This window comes from Chlorocebus sabaeus, chromosome 10, assembly GCF_047675955.1.
Source record: "Chlorocebus sabaeus isolate Y175 chromosome 10, mChlSab1.0.hap1, whole genome shotgun sequence".
Lineage (NCBI taxonomy): Eukaryota > Metazoa > Chordata > Mammalia > Primates > Cercopithecidae > Chlorocebus > Chlorocebus sabaeus.
Genome location: NC_132913.1, coordinates 13,521,200 through 13,542,619, shown reverse-complemented (window position 1 = coordinate 13,542,619; position 21,420 = coordinate 13,521,200). Strand labels below are relative to the sequence as shown.

At 39.4% G+C, this 21,420-nt stretch overlaps 1 long non-coding RNA gene across 1 annotated transcript; it reads right to left on the bottom strand.

Annotated features, from left to right (window-relative positions):
* Window positions 1-224: 224 nt before the first annotated feature.
* On the bottom strand, window positions 225-19,466 carry LOC140712556 (uncharacterized). The gene is made up of 2 exons (XR_012094171.1): window positions 19,374-19,466; window positions 225-895 (listed from the first exon to the last, which is right to left on the bottom strand). It is a non-coding gene; the product is annotated as an uncharacterized lncRNA (long non-coding RNA).
* Window positions 19,467-21,420: the final 1,954 nt, after the last annotated feature.

The following is a 21,420-nucleotide window of genomic DNA, read 5'->3' as shown; positions in this document are numbered from 1 at the left end:
CTTATTTGACAAAGTTTCTCATGTAATTTAATGAATCAAATAAGCTGCTTAATCTGTTTACTACCTCTCTTTTGCATTTCCAGGGGTCCTCTGGGCTGTCCAACAGCTGGCTCAAGGTCAAAAAGACTTCATTTTATAATTTGGTTTTAAGAAGTTTGTCGAAAATAAACTTTCAAAACACTTGATCAAGAGTAGGATCACAGGCCACTATGAAACAATAATTATTCCTTTAACCAGAGTTTTAATTGAAAGAAGTTGCAAGGCTGGGGGAAGTGGCTCACACCTGTAATCCCAGCAATTTGGGAGGCCTAGGCAGGATGATTGCTCAAGTCTAGGAGTTCGAGATCAGCCTGGGCAATGTGGCAAAACCCCGTGATATGGTTTGGCTGTATCCTTACCCAAATCTCATCTTGAATTCCCATGTGTTTATGAGAGGGACACTGTGGGAGGTAATTGAATCATGGGGCAGGTCTTTCCTGTGCTGTTCTCATGATAGTGAATAAGTCTCATGAGATCTGACGGTTTTAAAAAGGGGACTTTCCCTGCACAAGCTCTCTTCTCTTGTCTCCTGCCATGTGAGACATGCCTTTCACCTTCAGCCCTGATTGTGAGGCCTTCCCAGCCACGTGGAATTGTAAGTCCAATAAACCTCTTTCTTCTGTAAATTTCCCAGTCTCGGGTATGTCTTTACCAGCAGCGTGGAAATGGACTAACACGCCCTGTCTCTACGAAAAATACAACAACGACAAAAAATTAGCCAGGCACAGCGGTATGCTCCTGTAGACCCAGCTACTTGGAAGGCTGAGGTGAGAGGATGGCTTGAGTCCAGGAGGCAGAAGTTGCAGTGAGCTGAGATCATGCCATCACACTCCAGCCTGGGCAACAGAACCAGACCCTGTATGGGAAAAAAAAAAAAAAAAAAAAGCATATTTGTAGGAAAAAAACTTAATGCTTTAACTCAATTTTCTTAAGTAATCAGAGACCTAATAAAGACAGTATGAAGCATAGGAAATTATCTTGATAAAACACAAAATCTCTTTCTCCTGCTTACTGGTTCCCTCTTTCCTTGCTTCTCTTTACTTCTCAAATCCATATTTTGAAACAACCTTTAAATAATACCAAAATTAGACAAAATTACTTTTCTCTCAAAGAGAAAAAAGCACACCTTTATGCCTTCCTTATAATTTTTCTAAACAAAACATTCTCACTTTCCTACTTAGCATATTGAATCATTCCCCTTATTTCTAGTAGTTTTAATTATTTATACTAATTATAGTTGTTAATTCTTAGCAGTTGCAAACCAATTCTGTAGACTAGCACCATTTCATAATTTCTAGAAATATGTGCTTCCTGAAGGTACAAATTTTCTTTTTTTCTTTTTCTTTTAGAGATAGGGTCTCTGTTACACAAGCTGGGCTCACATTCCTGGTCTCAAGCGATCCTCCTGCCTCAGCCTCCTAAGTAGCTGGAACTACATGCATGTGCCATTCGTTGTATCTGGTTAAAGTACAACTTTTTAATGTGGAATAGAACATATTTACTAACAGACCTAAATGCATTTTGTCTTTTTGTACAATTTAAGAAGCCAAAAACAAACTTAAACTTATGTGTAACAATTAATGTTTCAGCATTTTATCGTACTTAGAAATGATTCAGATATTTCATGAGAATCTATTACTTATTTATAACACAACTTTAAGTTACTTACAAAGATTTTTGAAACCATGAAAATTTTATTTATAAACTTTTATCCTGTCTATATTTGCCTAGTCTAGTCATTCTTAACAATAATTCTTGAATTGCCCATTAAACAAGGCTAGCTATCATTTAAGTTATTTCCATGTAACCCATTTTTAAAGGATGCAAATGCTAAGCACGAACTCTAAAGTTAAATGCATGGGTATTTTCCTGATCACAAGACACCGTTGTTTTTATTAAAACAACAATAGTAATAAACTCGTCCTATTTACCAAAGATTTACTCAAATCACATGAACTAAAAGGCATTAAAATATTTGATCTAAGTGTTTAGATTTTCTTCAAGCAAATTAGAGCTTTATTTCAGATATTTTGGTAGAGAAATATCACATACATGTAATACATATAGACACACAGACACACAGAGAGAAGCAGATCTTACAGCTTTTTAAAGATTCTTCTAGCCAGGCATGGTGACTCATGCCTGTGTAAACCAGAGTATCTAAGACACGTCTCAATCAATTTAGGAAGTTTATTTTGCCAAGGTTAAGGGTGCACCCGTGATACAGCCTCAGAAGGTCCTAACAACATGTGCCCAAGGTGGTCGGAGCACAGCTTGGTTTTATACATTTTAGGGCGACATGAGGCATCGATCAATATATGTAAGATGTACATTGGTTCGGCCTGGAAAGGTGGGACAACTCAAAGTCGGGAGGGGGGCTTCCAGGTCATAGGTAGATAAAGAACAAATGGTTGCATTATTTTGGGTTTCCGATTAGCCTTCCACTGAATCAAAGGAAGCAATCAGCTGTGCATTTGTCTCCTGGGAGCAGAGGGATGACTTTGAGTTCTGTCTGTCCTTTGTCCACCAGGAATTATTTTGTGGACAAATTGTGAGGGAGGCATGTAGCTTTTTTAATCTTTGTAGCCATCTTTTTTAGGAATAGAATGGGAGGCAGGTTTGCCCTTCACAGTTCCCAGCCTGACTTTTCTCTTTGGCTTAGTGATTTTGGGGTCCTGAGATTTATTTATTTTTTCATACCTATAATCTCAGCCCTTTTGGAGGCTCAGGTGGGAGGATCACTTGAGGCCAGGAGTTCAAAGCCAGCCTGGGCAACATAGTGAGGCCCAGTCTCTACAAAAAAAAAAAAAAAAAAATTAGTTGAGCATGGTGGTGTGCTCCTGTTGTCCCAGCTACTCCAGAGGCTGAAGTGAGAGAATTGCTTGAGCCTGAAAGTTCAAGGTTACAGTGAGCTATGACTGTGCCACTGTACTCTAGCCTGGGTAACAGAGTGAGACCCTGTTTCAAAAATAAACAAATAAATAAATATTCTGCATTTTCCAGTTTTCAAAATCTCTCTCCACTTTATCCATCTTATGATTGATTATTCCTTGCTCTAAACAATTGTTAGGTAGGTGGCCTTAAATTTGCATTTCCAAAGTCATGACATTTGTGTGAAACTAGGTGGAAAATTTATAGAACTTAGGTCTAAATGCCACTATTTGCTGAGATAAAGAAGGGCGTAGGTAAAAGACTCAGTTAAGACAAGAGGGCTGGGAAAATTACCTTAAACAAGAGTAAAATTTGTTACGTAAGCTTTAAGCCAATGTCTTTCCTATTGTGATTTAGGTACTGAGAGGAAGACACCCTTAGAAATGGAGATTTCATTTATACATGTAAATTTATTTTTACAAGGAATTTCAGAATAGCTAAATACAGAAAGTTGTATTTTGGAGACCAAGTTAGTTCAACGGGCAGTCTTTTCAACTGAGCTTCTTTCTTGATTAGATTACTGACTTTAGGATGGAGTTCTTCAATGAACAGGGCTAAACAAAAAGGTCAATAGATTTAATTTTCTTATCAATCACTTAAACTTTTTATTTGGTATTTTGTGAAAAGCCGTGCAAAAGATGCAATAAAAATTTTTTGAAATACTTTTAGAAGCTTCTGCATCATTGAAGGCACTATTAGAAGCTTATACCTATTGAAGGCATCCCTGGGTAGACCTAATTTGAGAGCCCTGTAGATCAGCTCTTCCAGAGCCACTCCCAAAAAACAGCCCAAAACAACAACAACAACAACAACAACAACAACAACAACAAAAGCAACAACAACAAAAAACCCCAGAGACTTAAATAATGCCTTGAGAGCTGCAACGATTGAAGCGGCATCATTGTCTGGGGTGACACCTGGGGTTCGTTGCCTTGTGGCCATGGAGAGCAAGGATGCAGACACACAAAGAGTAAGGTTAAGAGTGGAGGATTAACAGGCAAAAGAAAGAGAATAGCTCTCTGCTACAGAGAGGTGTCCCAGAAAAATGGGTTGCTGATTTGTGGTGAAATGCAGTGGTTTTTATAGATGAGTTAAGAGGGAGGCGATGTCTGATCTACATAGGACACAAAAAATCAGTTAGGACCAGGTGTGCCATCTGCATAGGGTGTGAATCTCTGGCAGCGCCCACCCCAATCTTTTATTATGCAGGTGGGTTCTCTGCCTGAGCTTCTTCATGTTGCCCATTTCTTTCTTACTGTACATGTGCTAACAAAAAAGGGAAGATGGAGCTTCCGTGGCGGACACGCCTGTCTCCCAGGTAGCCCTTTTTTGTTGGTGCAGTTGCTGGCATTCCCCCGTGCAAGCTTCCAGCTTCCTTTTTTATGTTTTGCACCCCTATTTCTCAGGCTGCTCTTCGTTAGAAAAGACATGATTTCTAGTTATGCTTTTTTGTTAGAAGGGAAGTTCTGCTGAGGACTTTTTGCCGTCACTATCTGCCTAAATAATTTCTTTCTCTCTCGTATCACAATCAGTCTAGCTGCAAGTAAGGTGCAACCCACATCTCTGTCTGGCCATATTTTGCTAGCTGCAAATGGGGTGCAGCTCTATTTCTGTGTAGCCATATTCTTGAGGCTCCTAGCCTTTTGATTGGCCACGTATATACACAGACCCAACAACCCATGTACCCCTGAGAGATGGAAAGTCAAGCCAAGTTCTCAGGACAAGAAATGAGATGATCAGGAAAGCAATCACTGCCCATGAAAGGGAAAGGATCAATCTTAAAGTGTAATTGTTAGAGTAGGTAGTTAGGCAGATATGAGCAAGGCAGAAGAGGCCCCCCTCCACCAGGAATGTCAGGTAACTATCAAGTGATGGTCAGGCAGTTGTTAAACTGTCTAGCTAACGTTGTAATTGGTCACAGCTGGTGCCAGGGAAAGGCCCGCTCCCAATAGACAGAAAACACCTGAAGCTGATGAGCAGCAGCTTCCCGATAAGATCTCAGGACTTGGGCTAGTGGGCCCAGGCATGCACACTAAGAGGCAAGATGGCAGTTTAATTGGTATATGACCTTCTTCTGGGAATACGTGACGGGTAAGGGAAAAATGCCTCAAATGAGCATGTGCACAATTTCAGTAAACACACTGTACATGTGGCCCCTCCCAAGTCCTGGCAGGCCACTGCGCACGTGGGCAGCCCACCCCGAGGGAAGAATCAGGGAAGAAGAAACACAAACCCTGGAATCATACCAACATATAAACCCCAAGTCAAGGGGAGGCACTTGAAACTCCCAAGTTCCTTGCTTGGCCCTTTTCCAAATATACTTTACTTCCTTTCATTTCTGCTCTAAAACTTTTAAAATATACTTTCACACTGTGTGTTATGCTCCTCAGATGAATTCTTTCTTTTAAGGAGGCAAGAACTGAGTTGCTGCAGACAGTGAATCTGTACAAACAGCGTCACTGCTGCTAACACAATGTTGACCCAGGTGCAGTGGCTCTTGCCTGTAGTCCCAGCTACTCAAGAGGCCAAGGTGGGAGGATGGCTTCAGCCCAGGAGTTTGAAATCAACCTGCACAACATAGCAAGACTTTCTATCAAAAAAAAAGATAAAAATGAATAAGTAAATAAATACATCATTAAATTTTTTTAAAAGTGTGGTGTTGTTCATCAGGAGCATTCTATGCAATAGCCACTATAATTCTGAAAAATTTTTAGTGTTATTTTGCCACTGTTGTAAAATTTGCAGCTTCCAGAGTCATAATTTCCATACATAAAAAGGAAGGTATAGCTGGAAGGCAGAGTACTTGGAACTTTAGAAATTAGGATCCCATTTTTACATTGGATCTTGGGTCTCTTGAAGTTGAGATGGCTTTGACCCTGACATCTTGGCCTGCATGAAGAGAAGAAATAAAGAGGCCCTTCAGTAAAAACCACTTACTGCCACCAGTTACCTTAAAAACTGGCAATTTTTTGTCAATGACTTGTCAGTCACTGTTGACCAAAAGGCCATGTGTGTCCTGTAACTTGGCTATGAGTGAAAGGAAAGAAATAAGAAAATGGTTAGAGGTAGCATGATTTATGAAAAGTTTGTTTGTTTTTTGGATTTTTTCCCCTTTAATACGGCAAAGGCTTAAGTATTTCATTAAATTACAGGGAAGAAGCCAGTTGAGATTTAAAAAAAAATCTTGAAACACAGACTTGGACATTGGAGACTTAGCTTTTAGAATCTTCCCTCAAAGAAAACAAAATACATGTTTTTCTCCCCCATTAGATTGTCACTTCCTCGAGGAAGGTCAAGGGCTCATGTATTCTGTTTATCTGTATGCCTAGAGCCTGACCCAAATAAGTGCACCATGCACGTATGTGTAGACAGACGGATGGATGGGTAAATGAATATGAATGATGGGTGGATGGATGGATGAAGGGATAATGGGTGGATGGGTGGATGAATGGATGGATAGATGGATGGGTGAATGAATGAACGAAGGATGCAGGAGTGAAGGATGAAAAGGTGTAGGCTAAGTATTAGCATAATGTGTGCATCAGAGTGGCCACTAGGTGGCAGATGTGACAGTCAATGACTGTTCTTTCTGAGAAATTAGTTCAGACGGTTAGCTACAAGATAAAGGACCACAGTTATAGTTTTTCTTTTTTGTTTTCTTTTTTCTTTACTTTCTTTTTTTATATTGAGATAGGATCTCACTCTGTCAGTCACGTGGGAATTCAGTGGCTCAATCATGGCTCACTGCAGCCTCGATCTCCCAGGCTCCTGAGTAGCTGGGACCATAGGTGTGCACTACCATGCTTGGCTAAAACTTCTCTCTTAAATGAACTTGCGTAAGTGGAATATGCCCAATATTTGAAGTGGAAATTTGGACTATCCTGTTATCTATTGATTACTCACTCAAATATCAGTAGGTCAACTTAGTCTTTCCTGGAAAAGGAGCTTTTGGTCCAAAATAATAATAATAATAATAAAATAATAAAATAAATAAATAAATAAGGCAGTTACATTGACTTGTAGTTTAAAAAGGGACTGAGCACATGTGTCCATCTTTTCTCTCACCTGAAATCCCACTGAAATTATGGCAAAAGTGTGATTCTACAAGGACACAGAGAATGGAAAAGGAAACAAAAATGCTATTATAACCACTTTCCTAAATGAATTGTACTTGACAAATAACAGGCAGGAAACAACCTGGTCATCTTTAAATTTTCTCTGTCAGATTTTCTTCCTCCCACACCAGGATAATATCTTGTGCAAAGTCAAAGGCTTTTCTGGGCACTTCTGGAGATTAGAACAGTCTCATTTTGGGGTATTGAAAAGTACACTCTAATCTAATCTTTCATCTTTTATCTAATCTACATCTTCTCCCACTTTCTAGCTTGGGTCTGATCCTGAATTCTGCCAGATGGAAGTGGGGGTTCATGGTCTATTCTTTTTGTCTCCATCAAAACCCTTCTTTCTCTCTTCACCAGCTGATGCTTCTCTGCCCCCCTTAGTATTATGCTCAAGGGGAGCAGGGGTTAGAAGAGGAAAAGACAGTCCTATATTATTGGGTGGTCATACCTGACATTGGTACCTCTGTGTGGCAGGTGCCCCAATTTCCCCTAATTCTCTTCCCAAGTACTCTTGATGCAAGCTCATTCTGTTGAGCCAGACCTCTTGGGTGGAAACTCAAGCTCACTATTACTTTCCTGGTTTCTCATTTAGTTCTTGGAAAAACTCATGAATCTCCGTCTAATTCAATGATGAAAGTTTAGACCATTCCCACCGCAGTCCCTTCTTTTTTCTACACAAGCATCTCCAGGCAGCCTTAGGTGAGTGGAAGTCACTAATCCTTCTGCCCCACCACCCACCTAACCCCCTAAATCCAGAGGACATGGGTCTAGTTCTCCCAAGAATACTCTTTCCCCACTCTCCGCTCAAGTAGAAGCACAAAACAAGTCTATACATTTCTGCAGCTCAGCAGCAGCTGACTGGGGACTGAGATGTTCGTCTCCACTCCTGGCAAGTAACTCAGTGTCTACAGTGAGCACCATGAAGCCTCCCATTGCTTGACCCAAGAGGTGGAGAGAAACTTCTACTTTAAATGTTCATGTGCCCATATATGACGCTCTTCAAAAAAAAAAAAAAAAAAAAAAATTCTAACTCACTCTAAAGGGTCTTTAGCTTTTTTATGGAGTTTTCTTTCTTCACACATAGACTAAAGTTGGGAGGTGGGCTATGAACACAAGACTTATTTTACTGTAAATGCATGGTATGTTAGTCCTTCATGAATGTCTAACATCTTCTTTTGGAATACGGGCATAGATGGCATTCTAGGCTTTCAGCCTCAGACACAACTCCAAATTTATTTAAAACCTCACTTAAAAGCTTGTTATACTATAATTAAAGATAATTATTAATTAGAGTTAGTAATTGTATTAGTTCATTCTCATGCTGCTATGAATAAATACCCAAGACTGGGTAATTCATAAAGGAAAGAGGTTTAATTGACTCACAGTTCCACAGGGCTGGGAAGGCCTCAGGAATCTTACAATCATGGCAGAAGGGAAAGCAAACACATTCTTCTTCATATGGCAGCAGCAAGGAGAATTGCAGAGTGAAGTGGGGGAAAAGCCCCTTATAAAACCATCTTGCAAGAACTTGCAAGAACTCACTCACTATCATGAGAACAGCATGGAGGTAACCACTCACATGATTCAACTACCTCCCACGGGGTCCCTCCCACAACATGTGGGGATTATAGGAACTACAATTCAAGATGAGATTTGGGTGGGGACACAGCCAAACCACATCAGTAATAATTAGAGAAAAAAGAAGGGGCTCTTGAAATTAAAAAATGATAGCTGAAATTTAAAAATTCAATAGAAGAGTTGGAAATAGAATGAAGAAAATGTCCAGGAGGTCAGATATCCTAGTATAAAACAGTAGGGGAGAGGATTTTCACAGAAATAATAAAGCAGTGTCATGATTGAAAAGATCCTCCCAATGCCATGTGTAAGAAATGGAAAATGATCTACACAAAGGCACATTATTATGACATTTCAGAACATTAGAGATAAAGAGAGGAAACTAAGATTTTACAGAGAGAATGATCACATCACATAACAAAGAAATGAGAATCAGAGTGGCATGATTTCTCAAGAGTAACACTGGAAGTTGGAACAAAATGGAGCAATGCTTCAAAATTCTAGAAAAATTACTTTTAAACTGGAACTTATGCTCTAGGAAGCCTTTAATCAATGAGAATGATACAGTAAAAATGTATTTATTTATTTTTGAGACAGGTTCTCACTCTTGTTGCCCAGGCTGAAGTGCAGTAGTGCAATCACAGGTCACTGTAACCTCGAACTTCTAGGTTCAAGTGATCCTCCTGCCTCTGCCTCCTGAATATCTAGGACTATAGGTGTGCACAACCATGATTGTCAAATTTTTATTTTATTTTTCGTACAGCCAGGGTCTCACTATGTTTCCTGGGCCAATCTTGAACCCCTGGTCTGAAGTGATCCTCCTGTTTTGGCCTCCCAGGATGCTGGGATTATAGGCATAAGCCACCATGCCTGGCCAAAAATATATTTAAATATGCATTTCTGTGGGGTCACTGGTGATATTCCCCTTATCATTTCTGATTGCATCTGTTTGATTATTCTCTCTTTTCTTCTTTATTAGTCTAGCTAGCAGTCTAGCTCTTTTATTAATTTTTGCCAAAAAAACAAGCTCCTGGATTTGTTGATTTTCTGAAGGTTTTTTCACGTCTCTATTTCCTTTGGTTCCTGTCCGATTTTGGTTATTTCTTGTCTTCTGCTAGCTTTGAGATTTGTTTGCCCTTGGTTCTCTAGTTCTTGTGATGTTAGGTTGTTGACTTGAGATCTTTCTAGCTATTTGATGTAGACATTTTAGTGCTATAAATTTTCCTCTTAACACTGCTTTAGCTGCATCTCAGAGATCCTGGTGTGTTGTCTCTTTATTCTTATTAGTTTCAAATATCTTCTTGATTTCTTAATTTAATTTAATCTAATTTAAAGTTCTAGGATACATGTGTAGGATGTGCAGGTTTGTTACATAGGTAAATGTGTGCCATGGTGGTTTGCTACACTTATTAACCCCTCACCTAGGTATTAAGCCCATCATGCATTAGCTATTTATCCTGATGTTCTCCCTCCCTGCACCCCTCCAACAGGCCCCAGGGTGTGTTGTTCCCCTCCTGTCTCTATGTATTCTCATTAGAACTTCTTGATTTCTGTCTTAATTTTATTATTTGCCAGGAGTCATTCAGGAACAGGTTGTTCGATTTCCATGTAGTTGTGTGGTTCTGAATAAGTTTCTTTATCTTGAGTTCTAATTTGATTGTTCTGTGATCTGGGAGACTGTTATGATTTCCGTTCTTTTGAATTTGCTTTTGAATTTGCTGAGGAGCTTTTTACATAATTACATGATCAATTTTAGAGTGTCATGTGGCAATAAGAAGAATGTATATTCTGTTGTTTTGGCGTGGAGAGTTCTGTAGATATGTATCAGGTCCTCTTGATCCAGAGCTGAGTTCAGGTCCTGAACAACTTTGCTAATTTTCTGTCTCTATCATCTGTCTAATGTTATCAGTAGGATGTTAAAATCCCCCACTATTATTGAATGGGAATCTAAGTCTCTTTGTGGGTCTCTAAGAACTTGCTTTATGAATCTGGGTGCTCCTGTATTGGGCGCATATATGTTTAGGACAATTAGCTCTTCTTGGTGAATTGAACCCTTTACCGTAAAAGTGTAGTTGCTAGTTGTCTAGGCCATGTCCATTCTTTCTTGCCTCTTTTCTAGAAGAACTTGTTGGGCACAAAAATGTGCTCAGTTAAATTCTACATTTCCCACGCTTTCATGCAGACTAGGAATAGACATGTGACCCATTCCGAAAAATAAAATGAAAGTGGATGACTTCTAGGAGAAATCCCTCAAAGCGGGTAAGATTAACATATATATTGTTTGCCATTTTCCATTCCTGTCTTCCTGCCTGGAAAAGTGACATGAAGCTTGACTTGGAGCAGCATCTTTTCCCATTTCTTTATAAGTTCTTGTTGACCTGTATGTATTATCCTGAATTTCATGAATTTCCACTTTTGAGGTCTGTTAACTAACCTTGAAACCTTTCCCTGCCTGAAGATAATACATTCCCTCTTTGATCAATGCTGTTGACTTAATGTGTCTTATTGGTGTTTGCATCCCCAGTGCCCAGTGGAGTAGGTTCTGAATTATAGGCCTTTGAATGAGTACATGAACCAAAGAGTGAACAAACATTATCCTCATCTATCAGCTTCCTAGACACCTCCAACTTCTTTCAAGGCTTTAGCACTTGATTCATTGTATGTTTTCCTCACCATCATTTGCTCACAACTTCCATGACTTCAACGCCCACGAGATCCTTATAACTCCTTGACCTCAATGTGCCGTGGCTTCTCTTAACGGGATTAACTAAATGATTCCCAAATTCTGTTTCTCCTTGCATCCCTATTTTCCTCTCCCATGATTTTTTGTTGCCTCTCACCAGGGCAATTGCAATATCTTCCAGTAATTCCCTCACTCTATGGCACTGTAACCTGATTTGTCACCTGAACAACACAGCTTTCTGGCTTAAAATCATATTTATTAAAAATTGTCTGTGCACTTTACATCTCTCCTTCACAGTCTGATCCCAACATACATTCCTCTCCTAACCTCTCACAGCCAATCCAGGCTTCTCACATCTCCTCAAACCCACTTGGAAGTTTCCCAGCTCTTTGCAATTGTTCGTGTATTTTCTCCACCTAGAATTGCACTTGGATTCTCTCAAGCCCACAGCCATTCATCTCTCCCAATTGAAAGACCAACTCTATTGTCACTTTCTCCCACAAAGCATTCCCCAATGGTTTAAGCAGAATTAATCCCTGGAGCTGTTATGACTGCAAAAATACTTTGCAAGTATGTCTATTATAGCATTTATTAGAATAGTTAATACCATATATGGCTACCTGCCCATGTACACTCACAGAAGAAGCTCCCTTTCTGTTACCTTCACAGACCTAGCACACAGTGCTGGGCATGTAGCACACTATCAAAAAACTGTTAGATGAACTGAATTGAGATTCAAGGAGCTATCCCTGACTGTGGTTAAGTCTAGTGTATTCTGGAAATAGGAAAGGCAATGCATATCTACTCCCTTAGGAACCCTGCCTCATAATTATTTTTAAAGTTTTCTATTTTATCAAAGAGCCTTAGAAATCGCTCCTTTTCAAAGCTCTACCAAAGCATTATTTTCCTAATTAATTATTGTGGAAGGATAACTATTGCATAAATCAATTCCCAACTTAGTTTGATCATGATCACTAATGAAATAGATTGGAGATCTGGAGACCCAAAGAGAATGTTTTCAGATGAATAATATATTTTATTTGTCAGCAGTCCTCAGGCTCAATTTATGGTGAAATTAACTGAAAGTGGATTGCAAATAATTGTCAGTTCATTGTCAGTCTGCATTTCCAAGGCATTGAATAGATAGAATGACGAAAGGTAATTTCGTTTTTCTTCGTAATTGCTTCTGGATAATACCAGAGCCTTTGAAAGACAGTGTGAGGCTGTGCATGTTGAAAATTGCAAAGAAAATGCAAAACTTGAGTTGAATACCAAAAATTCTCCATATGTCAGATGTAGTAGAATTAACATTTCTAGGATTCTTTGCAGTCTATTCCACTAAAATTATCTACAACAGATAACACGGTTTTGGACTTAAGATATGAAAAACACGATTTTACGTGTCAACAGTGATAGTCAGAATGGGGATCTAACTCCCATTAGTTTTATGGTAATTTCTGAAAGGGGTTAAAAAAATACAACTTCTTTCACATAATATGAGGAGTCATTGGGAGGTTTTTTAGCTACTTAAAATCACCAGAGAAGAAAGTAATCAATAGCCAATGAAGATGAATGAGGCTCCAAAGACAGATGAAGAAAGTGAGCAGGTAATGGTAGTGGAAGAAATCAGTCTTCATGAAAGACAAAAATAAAACAACAACCTCAGCTTTCTGTCATTTCTTTATATTTATTCTAAAAATGAATTAAGATAAAGGGGGTTACTGTGTGACTTAATGCCACAAATCACTAACTAGTAGGGATTACCTATGCACTGTGTTGTATGTCGTCAGATTAACATAGTATCTTGACTTGCTAATACCGTTCACCTCACAAAAGGGTCCCGTGGTTCAAATAAATTTGGGAATGTTGCATATAATCTCCTCCTCTTAGAGAATCATAATGCACATTAACATAGGAAACTCTATGAGAAGTCCTGCAATAGGAAAACTGTGTAACTTTGTCTGACCAAATATTTTCCAAGCGTATTTTACTGCAGTTACTAATCAATGCCGCATGGAGCACTGTCTGAGCAATGGTCCACTGGAAGATGGAGTTGGCTGGTTCTGCAAAAGAGTCTTGGTCTAGATGTTGTTCATTCTTAGAGTTATGTCTGGGAGAGGTATATGGGCACTATCCTGTGTGTATGTCAGACACTGACTCAGTGGTACTGTTGTCTTGAACAGAAGAGACAGGAAAAACGAAGAGAGAAGTCATGGTTTGTTTAAGTTTATTCTTGCACTGCTATAAAGAAATACCTGAAACTGGGTAATTTATAAATAAAACAGGTTTCATTGGCTCATGGTTCTGCAGGCTGTAGAGGAAGCATGGCTGGGGAGGCTTCAGGAAATTTACAATCATGGCAGAAGGCAAAGGGGAGGCAGGCACATCTTCACATGGCCAGAGCAGGAGGAAGAGAGAGAGTGGGGAGGTGCCACACACTTTTAAACAACCAGATTTCATGAGGACTGTATCAGGGAAACAGAACCAAAGGGGGAAATCTGCCCCCATGAACTAATCACCTCCCACCGGGCCCCACCTCCAACACTGGGGATTACAATTTGACATGCGGTTTGGGTGGGGACACAAATCCAAAGCATATCGTGGTCTATATGAAATGAGTGCATACCCTAATGCAAATTGGAAAATAAAGTAGTGCTACAGAGACACACTCAGTTGCTAACTCAGCTAGTAAAAAAAGTACTTGAACATTCACTCTTTTCAAAGTAATCTATGACATGTCTCCTGCTTGGAAGCCCATAGATTTCAGAGACGAGTGCAATGTCTTTATCATGGGCTACAGTGGGTGCCCTCTCTGGCCCATGCCTGTTTCACACCACAGCCCCCGGGTCACCTCCTGTGCCCATCCTCTCTGGTGTTCTCTCAGATCCCACATCTCAGACCAGGCCCTCTTATGGAACACTATAACTTTTCTTGATAGTACTCACTGCAAATGATTAATGCTATGTGGAACATTGGTTAACATTGTATTGAAGCATAAGATATACCCTACAAAGTGTCTAATCTTGAAAAACTTGTACATGTGGATAAATCTGAGGAGCTACCACCCTGACCAAGCCGTGGAACATTTCCAGCACCCCAGAAGACTCTGTTCCTGCTGTTTAAACCACTAAGTTTGTGGTACTCAGACACCTAGTTAGTAGTTAGAGGTGTTCTCGCCACCACCACCTCCACCTCAATGATGCAGGTGACCTGCCAAGGAAGCCAGAGCATTTCTCAGCAAAGCTGTGCCATGCCTGGAAGGAAGTCTGTGGGGGCCACAGAGCTGTGGGTCTGGCAGCCCCGCTATAACACCAGGGTGAGTTAGCCACCAGTGACAATGTTTGGGGGCTGTGGTGGCACCTAGCATGCTAAACGCACATTCAGAACATAGTGGAGGCTGCTTCCCTTTTCTGCTTGCCAAACTTCACACAGATCCTCTTGTCAGCCCAAGCAGAACCACCCAGAGAAGGGGATTCTGCTAAACACAGTTTCCATTTAGCTAAGTCGCCACTGTACCAACCACCACAGGGGCATCGTTTCTGCAGAGAAGCTCTTTCAATGTCTTGCGTGGGGAGCATACATGAGGCTCCTGGTGCCCCGGTCAAAGATGGGAGACAGGATGGGGCTCTGGTCATGAGTATGTGGACCTCTACTAATCCTTCAGTTTGGGGCACATAACCTCATCCATGGCCTCAACTCTGACACATGTTCCAGAGTTGGGATTCTGGCCTTCTCTGGGTCTCCAGAGAACAATTCTCCGGTTACTTGTGAGAATCAGGGGGTTGGTGATGCAACTGCAAAGGACGGGAATGATCAGGGCTGGGTCCAGTGGCTCTAACAGAGGCTTTCAGACTACCTCCCTGTTTTCAGCCCTGCCTGAGCCTTACTCCTGCTCTCCAAGCTACCTGTGCCTCAGCCCTGAAGTTGTCAGAGTTCTAAGCAGTGAATCCCTCTCTGCCATTAACCCCACTGGGCTCCAAGGTGTCTCTGAATTCTCTCCTCTGCAATGCCAGATACCTGTTCTCCACTTTTTATTCCACTTCCAAAAATTTGTTGACATTTTTCACTTGCTGGTGCGAATTTTTATCCACTGTGGTCTTTTCGCTTGTTCTCATTGTCCTTGCAGGTTATATATATAGTTATAATATAAATTTATATTATAAATATATATATAAATATATATTATAAATACATATATATTTATATATAAATATATAAATATATATAAATATATATAAATACATAAATATATAAAAATATATATAAAAATATAAATATATATAAATATATATAAATATATAAATATATAAAAATATATATAAATATATAATATATATATATAATATATATATTTCCAATGTGATTTAATAATTTTCCTCACACTTCAGTTGTGTCTCAGAAGGAAGTAGCAGTCAATACATACACCCAACCTACCATTTTAAACACAAGACTTAAAACATTTTTTTCTATATGTTTTTGGGGTATAGGTGGTGTTTGACTACATGAGTTAAGTTCTTTAGTGGTGATTTGTGAGATTTTGGTGCACGCATCACCTGAGCAGTATACACTCACCCTATTTGTAGTCTTTTATCCCTCCCCCCCCAACCTCCCCCGCAAGTCCCCAAAGTCCATTGTATCATTGTTATGCCTTTGCATCCTCATAGCTTAGCTCCCACATATCAGCGAGAACAATGTGTGGTTTTCCATTCCTGAGTTACTTCACTTGAAATGATAGTCTCCAATCCAGGTCACTGCAAATGCCATTAATTCATTCCTTTTTGTGGCTGAGTAGTATTGCATTGTATATATATACCACAGTTTACTTATCCACTTGTTGATTGATGGGCATTTATATTGGTTCCACAATTTTGCAATTGCAAATTGTGCTGCTATAAATGTGTGTGCAAGTATCTTTTTCGTATAACGACTTCTTTTCCTCTGGGTAGATACCCAGTAGTGGGATTGCTGGATCAAATGGCAGTTCTTCTTTTAGTTCTTTAAGGAAGTTCCACACTATTTTCCATAGTGGCTCTACTAGTTTACATTCCCACCAGCAGTGTAGAAGTGTTCCCTGATCACTGCATCCACGCCAACATCTACTGTTTTTTGATTTTTTGATTATGGCCATTCTTGCAGGGATAAGGTGGTATCCCATTGTGGTTTTGATTTTCATTTCCCTGATCATTAATGATGTTGAGTATTGTTTCATATGTTTGTTGGCCATTTGTATATCTTCTTTTGAGAATTGTCTATTCATGTCCTTACCCCACTTTTTGATGGGATTTTTTTTTTCTTTTGTTACTGATTTGAGTTTGTTGTAGATTTTGGATATTAGTCTTTTATCAGATGTATAGATTGTGAAGATTTTCTCCCACTCTGTGGGTTGTCTGTTTACTCTGCTGACTGTTCCTTTTGCTGTGCAAAAGCTCTTTAGTTTAAGTTCCAGCTATTTATTTTTGTTTTTATCGCATTTGCCTTTGGGTTCTTAGTGAAATCTCTGCCCAAGCCAATGTCTAGAAGGTTTTCCAATGTGATCTTTTAGAATTTTTATAGTTTCAGGTCTTGCATACGGCATCTTGGATTTTTGTAAACGGCGAGAGAAGAGTATCCAGATTCATTCTCCTACATATAGCTAGTCAATTATCCCAGCACCATTTGTTGAAAAATGTGTCCTTTCTCCACTTTATGTTTTTGTTTGCTTTGTTGAAGATCAGTTGGCTGTAAGTATTTGGGTTCTTCTCTGGGTTCTTTATTCTGTTTCCTTGGCTGATGTGCCTAGTTTTATACCAGTACCATGATGTTTTATTGACTATAGAGTTATACTATAGTTTGAAATCAGGTAGTGTGATGCCCCCAGATTTGTTCTTTTTGCTTAGTCTGGCTTTGGCTATGAGGGTTTTTGTTTTTGTTTTTATTTTGCTTCCATATGAAGTTTTAGAACTGTTTTTTCTAAACCTATAAAGAATGATGATGGTATTTTGATGGGGATTGCCTTGAATTTGTAGATTGCTTTTAGCAGTGTGGTTATTTTCACAACATTGATTCTACCCATCCATGAGCATAGGATGTGTTACCATTTGTTTGTGTCATTTCTGATTTCTTTCAGCAGTGTTAAACGCAGGGACCCAGAGCCCCTTGGCTTTGTTCCCAACAAACTCCTGGTGTAATTCTCCACCTCCTAATTTCCAGGTCACTAGACTCTTTCTAACCATCACTTTGCTTGAACTTTCTGTATATCTGGCCTTGCCCACATGCACACCCCTGTTTTCTGCTCCTACCTGGTGGACGCTGTCTCCTGTGCCGGGTCTCCTGGAACCCCCTGATCACTCCCTCAGTTTCCTTTGCTGGCTTCTCTTCCTTTTCACTCTCCTTAAATGATATTCCCTATAGCTTAATCTTTGTATCTATTTGCATTCTCACCATGGTTTTAATGATCATGTTTACAGAATGATTCACAAACCTATATCAATCAGGACTCTTAGTCTCAAGTAATAGAAACCTGATTTCAGAAACAGAAACATAAATTTGCTTTGCATGCAGAAAGAAGACCGAGGCATCCTGAGAAACATGAATGACAGGAAAGCCTACCATATGCTGTCTTATGTTATTTCTCTGTGTTGACCAAAACTACTTATACTGAAAATGATGACACAGAAGGAAAGAGAATTGTAATTCCTTACTCATCAATAAGGTGAGCAATGTTGGTAGAATGTGCACATATTGATTAAGATGAAAACAGTCGAGTAGCAGAAACCTAATTCAAATTTGGTTAAGAAACAAAGGGAGAGGTTATTAACTCATTTATGTAACTCAGGACTCAACTGAGAAGCTCATAATCTCTACTCCTTGAGGGGTTTGTTTTTGTCTGTGTCTCTCAGCTCTGCTTTTCTCCACATTGGCCTCATTCTCAGGCAGTCCCTCTCTACCTGGTTATAAGTTCAATGCTGTATGATGTCATGGTCCTCATGTCTCATCATCCCAGAGGAAAAGGGTGTCTCTTTCTCCACAGATGTAACCAGGTTCCTGTGGAGGACACGGCTTTGCTAAGCCTGTCTGCCTTCTGTGTCCTCCTCTGGGCCTGAGTGCAGAGGGTGAGTCCACCTCCCCAGAACCATGGAGACTGAACAGGATTACTACAGAGCAGCAAAGAAGTGGGGCACCAAAGGAAGGGTGGGTTGTGGGAGGGATGGAAAGGGGAAGGAGATATTACATTTATTTTGACAATTTGAGGAGGTCTAGATTTAGGACATCAGGGCTGTCATCCTGGTTCTTTGAGTTTCTTGTCTTTTGTCTGTATAACAGGAAGGTTGGAATTCTAAGGCCCTCTGTCCACCATCATCTTTCTTTAATTCTATGAATAATGGACACATAAAGCAGAAGCTTTTGAAGGTGCCTCTGGGCATAGTCTGAGGGGCAGCAGAGCACAGTGGTTAGGAGCGTGAACTCTGGAAACAGATGTGTCATTCTGTGTGTGTCCATCATCTCGGAGTCTGCTCAGTGGGTGTAGTCTCACAGAGCCCCAGGCTCAGAGAGCCTCACACTTATTTTAATGCTCTGCTGTCACTGTCTTGAAATTCTCGACAATTTTATGTTTGAACTTATGTTTTGCAAGTGAATTCTGACAGACATTGGAGCATGAACGTGAGTAGGGAAGATAAGCACAATATGTTAAGCTCGATAAGAATAATGGGGTATCTGCTGTTCCTTGCTACCTTATTTCCTTACAGAGTTCACAACACCTTGTGAACACAGAATTCTGGCGGACCCACAATACGTGGGAGTTCAGTGAGACTTAAAGAGTAAAAGGTGAGCGTGGCATATTGGCATATCTGCATATCTACCACTGACTTTTTGCTTGGGCCAGAACTTGCTTTGAATGCAGAAAGAAGGCCAAGGCATTCCAAGAAACGTGAATGACAGGAAAGCCTACCATACACTCTCTCATGTTACTTCTCTGTGTTGGCCAACTACTCGTACTGAAAATGATGACATAGAAGGAAAGAAAATTGTAATTCCTTACTCACCAAGAAGCCCAAGGTGAGCAGTGTTGGTAGATTGTGCACATATCAAGTGAGATGAAAACAGTTGAGTTGGTTTTGCGCAGCATTTCTATCATTCTAGAGAGTGAAATACATACATATGAGCAACAAAATAATGAATTGTGAAATTTTGATTATTCTGCATGTGAGTTACGTGCTCTTCTATTTGCATTGAAAACACATTGCACAACATAAAAATGAATGGTAAAATTCATACAATGACAAAATTAAATTTTTTATTAAAATAACATTAAATGGCAAATTAAAACATCATAACAAGTTGAGAGAGAGACTTAGAAAGAAAGGAAAAAAGCTTTATATTTTCGTACCTTTAATGGCACTTCCCTGCTTTTGGAACAAAAAGCCTCACATTTTGATTTTGCACTAAGCCTCACAAATTATTTAGCCTCCCCCTGAATCAGCAAATGACTTTACCTCTTGGTGATTCTGTTTCCCTATTTGTAAAGTGGGCACAACCACAGCAGTGTCTCCATTATTGGACTATTGAAAGAACGAACAGTGCTTAGCATTCAGTAGTTGCTCAATAAACATAATCTTTTATTATAAAAATGAGTTAGTATAAAACATATCTTTATGATGTAGAATAGTCAATCTTTTTTGTTTGTTGGTTTGTTTTTGAGATGGGGCAGGGTGGGTCTCACTCCTGTTTCCCAGATTGGAGAGCAATGGCGTGATCATGGCTCAATGAAGCCTCAGCCTCGGGGCTCAGGTGATTCTCCCAACTCAGCCTCCTGAGTAGCTGGGACTACGGGCATGCACCACTATGCCTGGTTATTTAATTATTTAATTATTTATTTATTTATTTTTGTATTTTTAGTAGAGACAGGCTTTTGCCACATTGCCTAGGCTGGTGGATTATTAAATCTTAAATTTCCCTCGATGGTGACTTTCTGTAAGCCAAACTTGATAGCGAATTCCCCTGTCCTATACTTTTTGTATGTTGGAGTAACTTGAATTTTTCATGGTAGTTTCATTAATAGGCTCACTTAATTTACTACTTAAATGATGCCACTGGTATTAGCAGAATACTTCATGTAGTCAGCAGTAGAATAAATAAAGTCAATAACAATCTTTTAGGAGGAGACTATTGTGGAGCTATCTTTTAAAATTCCAAATAAAAACTGAGGTAAGGATTAAGCTATTGTTTATGTGAAAAAGCAGAAAAGGACACTTTCTACTTCTCAACAACAGATGGCGACGTAGCTAAGCAAATAGAGGACATTGTTCTCGGAGAAAATTCTGTCTTCAAGTGTGAGGAAGCAAAGCTATAAACAACATATGGAAAACAATGAACATTTTAATTAGGTGTTAATAACTGAATATTGAATCCTTGTCTTCCACCTAACTCACAACAATGTTATGACAGCTAATTAATAAGTGATTGTAAAGGAAATGATTAATTATTTACAGTAATAATTAGAATAGCTTACATGCTTGTAATCGTAAAATGGTTTTAAAAGTAGACAGATGCAAACCAAGTTATTATTCTGTTGTTACAGAAATATTGCGGTGCCTCTTTCGGGATGCTTCCTATTATCATTCTGCATTGTCTGGATTTAATAAGCAGGCACCATCATGCATTTTTTTTCCAGCAAGTTTCATTTCAGCCATGGAACAGAAAATCATGTATGTGTTGTTTTTAAAGGATTTTTTGTCATACTTATTTGAAATTACATACATGGGAGTACACATGAAGGCCTACCCGTGTGGCGGGAACTTTTTGGAAAGATATTAACCACAGAACGAACCAAAACAAAACCCTGGACCAGAAGAATAAAGTCTCCCTCTAGAGTCTCTGTTTGTAGCATCTGATTCTCATATATAAAATCAAAACTAAAAAGCAACTATATAATCCCAAACTTCTCCTCCTCCGCCTTCTCATTCCATATTTCAAATCTCTTTGAACTGTCTCATGTCTTCAGGATATAATGAAATCCCTTGCTCTGGAAGGAAGCCACAACAGATATATTTCAAGACCTTTCCCTTTCCTTTCTGCTGGTAGCAGAGCTAA